The sequence below is a fragment of the Phoenix dactylifera genome, unplaced genomic scaffold (genome assembly GCF_009389715.1).
Source record: "Phoenix dactylifera cultivar Barhee BC4 unplaced genomic scaffold, palm_55x_up_171113_PBpolish2nd_filt_p 000298F, whole genome shotgun sequence".
Classification (NCBI taxonomy): Eukaryota; Viridiplantae; Streptophyta; class Magnoliopsida; order Arecales; family Arecaceae; genus Phoenix; species Phoenix dactylifera.
The window spans coordinates 44022-50424 of NW_024067775.1; positions in this window are offsets into that span (position 1 = coordinate 44022).

Below are 6403 nucleotides of genomic sequence, written 5' to 3' on the forward strand. Positions count from 1 at the left end.
GGAGTATACTTTTCATACCTCCCTTCAGGTGCACGGGCCTGCAGTGGGAACCTCGGGCGGAGTGGTGACCTCTGCTGCGGCGGTCCTCTCAACCGGGGTGGACTCTTCGGGCGGGGCGGATTCTTAGCTCGTCGCGGAGACGGGCTTGTGGGCCGGCCGCGCTCCTCGCGGCGTCTTTTCTTGGGGTTCTGCTCGGTCCCACCCCGCCTAACTGCCACGGCCTCTTCTGCCTTGGCATACTTCCGCGCCCGAGCGAACATTTCGGTGAGGTCCGTGGGGAAATTCTTCTCGATCGAGAAGAGGAATCTATAGGACCGGGCTCCAGTCTTCAATGCCGACATGGCGATTGACTGGTCAAGCTCCCGGACCTCCCATGTTGCGGCGGTGAACCGGTCCAAGTACTCCTTGAAGGATTCTCCCTCCGTTTGTTTGATATCAAGGAGGGAGTCGGATGTCCGCCGCTGGGGCTGGCTGGCGGCAAAGTTGCCAGCAAATTGTCTGCCGAGCTGCTCAAAGGAAGAGACAGTACTCGGCTTCAGCCCGGTGAACCAAAGCCGGGCTGGTCCTCGGAGTGTCGCCGGGAAAGCTTTGCACATCATGGCCTCCGAGGCTCCTTGTAGGGCCATTAAGACCCGGTAACTCTCCAGGTGGTCAAGGGGATCGGCCTTGCCGTTGTAGGGCTCCACCTGGGGCATCTTGAACCGTAACGGAACCGGTTCATCTTCAATCTCCGGGGAGAAGGGCGACTTTGTAGTAAACTCAAAGTCGCCATCGCGCCCCGATTTCCTGCCATGGAGTGCCTGGATTTGGCGCTCCAGCTTCTCGACCTTCCTGTCGAGTTCATCGTTCTGGAGGATTGCTGCAGCGGTTCGCTCGGGTGCGGGTTGCCCTGGAACCGACTCAGCTTCTGAAGGTTGTGGCCAGCCTCCATGGCCTCTGACGGGGTGCTCTCTCCAGAGGGAGGCCTGGACTTGAGAGTCCTGACCTCGAAGGGGAAGTCCGCTTGCAGGAGGCTCCGGTTGGATTGGAGCCGGAGGAGGCGGTGCCGTTGGGATGCCCCTGGGTTGCAGGCTTTGGACAGCGGTGGCCAAGGCTTGCACTTGTTGCACCAGGGCATCAAACTGCTCCGGCCGAACTTGAGGGGTTGACTCGGCCGGAGGTGGTGAGTTCCGGACGGAATGCTCAGGACTGGGTGGAGGACGTCGAGAGGCATTGGAAGCCCCTTTGCTTCTTAGCTTCATGGCAGCGAACTCGGGCCCTTCCTCTAGCGCCAATTGTTGCTGGAAATTGGACCCGGGGGATACCGCGAAGCCGGGGAAGGAGGAGCTCCGCTGTGGGGACGGTGGTCGGCGGCGCGCCGACTGGTGACGTCCTCCTGGAGGGGCGTAAGTCCTGCAAAAAGCCGGTGGCCGGGCTCTCCGGCGCCGGCCCTCCGATGCTTAAGTCAGAGGGGGCAGATATGTGGAGAGAGCAAGGAAGAGAGTATATGGAGAAGACAGCAGAAATATTTTGATAAGATGAAGAAGATGAAGAGGGTGATATCCTCTATTGTGTCTGTGCTGTTTGCTTCTTTTCACCCGGTCCAGGAGGGTTCTGTCCGGGGGTCCCCCTCCTTTTCCCCCCAGGTTTCTTTTTATAGAAGGATTTTTGTTACCTGGGAGGTGACAGGAGGTTTGTCCTCTTTTGTAATAATTGGGCACGATTTGGCCCATTAATGGCGTAGTGGAGAACGGGACCGAATCGGACCGGAATCAGAGAGTTGTCACGGTCGATCGGACCTGTTGGAGTGGTTGAACCGCCGGCTGTGGTGGGCCTGGGGTCCGTGGATGGTAAGTGCATTTATTACCGAATGAACCGGCGGTCAGGGAGAGCCATACGCTCTGATGGTTCAGTGATCCAGAGATCGTCTTGGGCCGTGCTCATTAAATGACTGGGTGCATCGGAGACTTGAGGGAGTCTCATGCATTAATGGCAGGTCGTGCCGAATACCTGCAGAGATCTTATGCCTTGATGGCTTGGAGATAGTGGCAGGCTATAGTAGAGTCGCGTGTATAGCCGCCGGACCTTTCGAGAAAGCTTGGCGAGGAGGAGTATTAGTTAAGGCATCGGCTCGGCAAGGGTGTCGAGCCGAGCTGGTCGCCCAGAGGGGCGCGCTGTGGCGGGGTTGCTTCGAGTACTCCTAGTCGGCGCCCTTTGGGCGAACACCTTCTAGCCGAGCGCCTCTATTTGGCGCTGTCTCTAGTTAGCGCTTTCTAGTTGAGCGCTTCTCTGGTCGACGTCCGCTGGTCGGCTCTTCCTATCCGAGCATCTCTACTTGGTTATTTTGATTGGGCGCCTCTTGGCGCTCTCTCTCTGGTCGGCGCCCTTTAGTCGAGCGTCCTCCTGGTCGGCATTCTTTGGCCGAGCATCCTCCTGGTCGGCGCTCTTTGGCCGAGCGCCTTTCCGGTCGGCGCTCTCTAGCCGAGCGCCTCCGTGGCGATATGACTTGGGGTTTTTCCCCCCAACACTTATAAAACAAATTAAGTCGAAAAATAAGTTTCTACAATCAGATGAAAACAAGGAATAAAAAAGTACTACGTATGGATGGATTTATCTCGTCCTCTCTTTCTAAATGAAACCACACATCAAACCCAATTCCCAAGTTTTCTTCTTCCTTTTTCTGGTGTAACGTTCCGGAGGCTCCACGCCTCTTTTTATAAACCGAAGCCAACGGATAGTTTTCTGTTTTTAAAATTTACCGTTAACTTTTTTTATTTTAAACTTCGGATTCCTTTTCCTTTCTCCGCGTAAGCCGACGACCGATGCCACCGGCTACCGCGAGGATCGAGACAGCCGGTGTAGGGTGGCAACCTCCAATTCGACGTGAGCCGTCGGATCAGGATGAAATTCGAACCGTTGGAATCATCTCGGCCGTTTGCTGAAACTTGGCTTGGTTGGAGGACACCTGGAAACGGCTATCGAAGTTTTTGTGATCTTCAAGCCTCCTGCCTTGATAATGCCGACTCAGAGTGGGAGACAGGTGGAATTAGTATTATATCAGCCTTAAATTTTAAAATAATCACCTAAGTATTACAAGTTTCACCTCTAATGCTAGTTCAAATGATAATTATAATGGCTAATGATTTCTTTATGGCACCTATCTAGCACTGTATACATGTTAAATGAGCATCCTAAGGTATGGGCTAGCATAATGCTTTTATTGTATCAAAAACATATCTTGATGGGGTGTGGTAGAAGTTTTGTCTAATTCCTAAATTTTCTTCTCAGGATCAACAACCCCATGAATCACATCAAACTCATGAATGGCATAATCCCTTTCATTATCGTAAAGAACCTTTGAGATTTGATAAAAAATATGATGGACGGTAGAATCAAAAATTTATCTCGACTTGAAAACTTTTACATGGACCCTGAACTTTCATATATTAAGCACAACCAACGCATGATTCTTAGCAAATCCTCATAGAAAATAACCTCCTATCAAGGCATTATTGGATGTTGAGCGGGATACTTCTCTTAACGAATGCCTTGAGGGCATTCACTAATGATATTATTTTAATTGTAATAATTTGTGGATTTGATTTAAAAGATTTTCTAGTACATTCAGATCAAAAGAACCAAAAATATAAATTATGATGCTAGATGTTATAGCATTGTTTATTATTAGGGAAGAAGCATTCTATATTTGGAGGCCGAAGTATTGACGCTTACCTCCATATAAGTAAAGTAAAAAATTTGTAGAATTGTAATGTTGTGAGATTAGGAGAGACTAATCCCTACCTTCTCTATTATATACCCATCTCATTCTTGGGGGTTGACTTGAATAGGAATTGTACCTCGATCTCTTGCTCAGGTGGCAAGAGGTGATATCATCTAAATAAGCATTTGACGATAAACATCATATATATATATATATATATATATATATATATATATATGACTCGGAGTTGGATCTATCTCTTTCATGTGGGACACTAGTAAGGTTGGAATGCTATTTCTTCTGATAACATACAAAAAGCAATGTAACACATACGAAAGACGTGTTGGATCTACCTTCCATACAAATATCTCTTTTATTGTGTATGAAATTACCATCGGCACATCTCGATATCATGCTCTATAGATAGACATTAACTAAATAAAGGCCACATGTGTAGCAGAAATTTGTATATATGCATTCTAGACCCAGTCTTTCTTTTTGTTCACTTTCATACAAGTTTAGAACAAAAGGGTGTGAGATTTGTGATCCTTGTAATGGGTCTATTTTGTTATTTGCGAATCATATGTAGAGCCTTTCCTTTTGTCATTTTAATACAAGTTATAAACTAATGCTTGTGAGATCTTGATGCTTATGGTGGGTCACTTTTGCTATTTGCCAATCATGCATGCTTGTTGTTTTGCAGCATTCGTGAAACGTATGGATATATCCTTTGTGATTTGCAAATAATAAACATGTCCCAACTACTCTTAAATAGGAATAAAGCAATGGAAGGAAAACAATGAAAGGACTTGATTGGAAGTTCTTCAAACATATTTCATAAGGTCCTTGTAGAAAGAGGAGGGAAAAGAAAAAAGATATCTATTGATTATTACATCCAAAATAGTGAACTGCACAATTTTTCTTAGTCTAAAAGTTTCCACCTAATCTTTTTGTTTTTATAAATATTATACAAGGTACACATGCTACTACAAATTACATCTAACATGAAAATTTCAGGACATTTATCCACAATGTCCTAACTTTGTTCGAAAATAAAGCTTTGACATTCAAACTCAATAACTCCTCTCTCTTTCCATTAAATTAAATAAGAAAACTAATGATTCATTAAATCAAAGAAGACCCTTGAGGAGATATAGATTAATGTTCTTTGTGCACATCAAGCTATTGAGAGAGCACTCAACAATAATCCCTTTCCCCTAAAAACATGGGGCAAGGGGTGTTGGGATGTTGCCCGTCCACAAAAACCAATTATTTTCCTTCCTGTGAAGAAGTCCAGAAACAAAGGAGTCTAGCACAGAAGTCTGGTTATGAGGTTCTCTTGCTGCTTTTATTCTTCCTGTATAGCCCGGAGAAAATTTAATATTAATAAAAATTTGTGAAGATCCCTGCAGGCATGTATTTAGTCTCACATTGGTTATTTACCGAGGAGATCTTAGGTACTTATACATAGCTAAAAAACTCAAAAAATACCTTCCGACTAGCCTTTTTGATATGAGGTCCTGAGTTATTACAAAATTTGTGCGTATCCATAAGAAAATCTATTGTTATTAAATATTGACATGAAAATTATTTTATCATATTTTTTCTTGAAACATGAAAAGCAAGTTATTGATGATGCTCATACTTGTGTTTTAATCCCTTGGTTGCATTCCTCAGGAAAAATCAATTATTAAAGCATTTGGATTATGAGATCAAAAGATGAACAATTTTTTTTTCCTCCCTTTTGTGAAGCGCCAGCAAAGGTAGTTATGTTACTCCACCCTTTCTTACTATAAACCACTCAATTCGATTGAATAAAACAATGAGATTAAGTCATGGTTGTGTTACATTTTGCCATCATCAAGCAAATCGTTGAGTCCTTGTTATTGCATCACCAACCGCTCCAACTTTGACACCCAAGGCAAGAACGTGTCACAAGATGGTGCCTATCAAAATCTCGAGCAATGGTACATGTATAAAATTATATACATTCGGCAAAGAAAATTCAACTATCCCACGTAGCACCCGAGATTACTCAAAGGTCCCATGACGTGAATTCAGGAGATCCCAACAGTCCACCACTTGCAAAAGATTAAGTACTCTAATAAACAAACATTCTGCCTCATATGATCGGTGGATTATCTTAATGACCTGCCATAAATTAAGGTAATAAACCTCGGACGGCTATTCCACTATTCCAAACTTCCACTATTCTTTCATAGCTATTCTTCCCACACCTCACCGCTTTACAACCATCTTCTCACCGCCCCTTGGTATACTTCAGCTGATGGGTACAATTGAGTACAAAAAAAAAAAAAAGCTCTTGCCAACAATCCCAGCCAAGTGCCCCCTAATTTGATCAGTGGATTAACCTAATGGTCTGCCCTGATGTGATCTTGATACGAATGTAGATGTGAAAGTAGATCGGATAATATTCATCTAAAATTATTTTCGTATCCAAATATATGCAAATATGGATAGAAATTTTAGCATATGTTCATAAATGTGTCTATATCCATGAAAGAAAAATGAACATGATATAGTACTCATGCACTTTAAAGAAAAATAAATGACCATATTAATATATTATTAACTTGATTTATCATTCATTTAATAATATCTTTAATTTTATAGCAATGAGATTTAATTTTTTAACTTATATACGTATTTATATCTGGCATTTATATCTATTTAAAATAAATA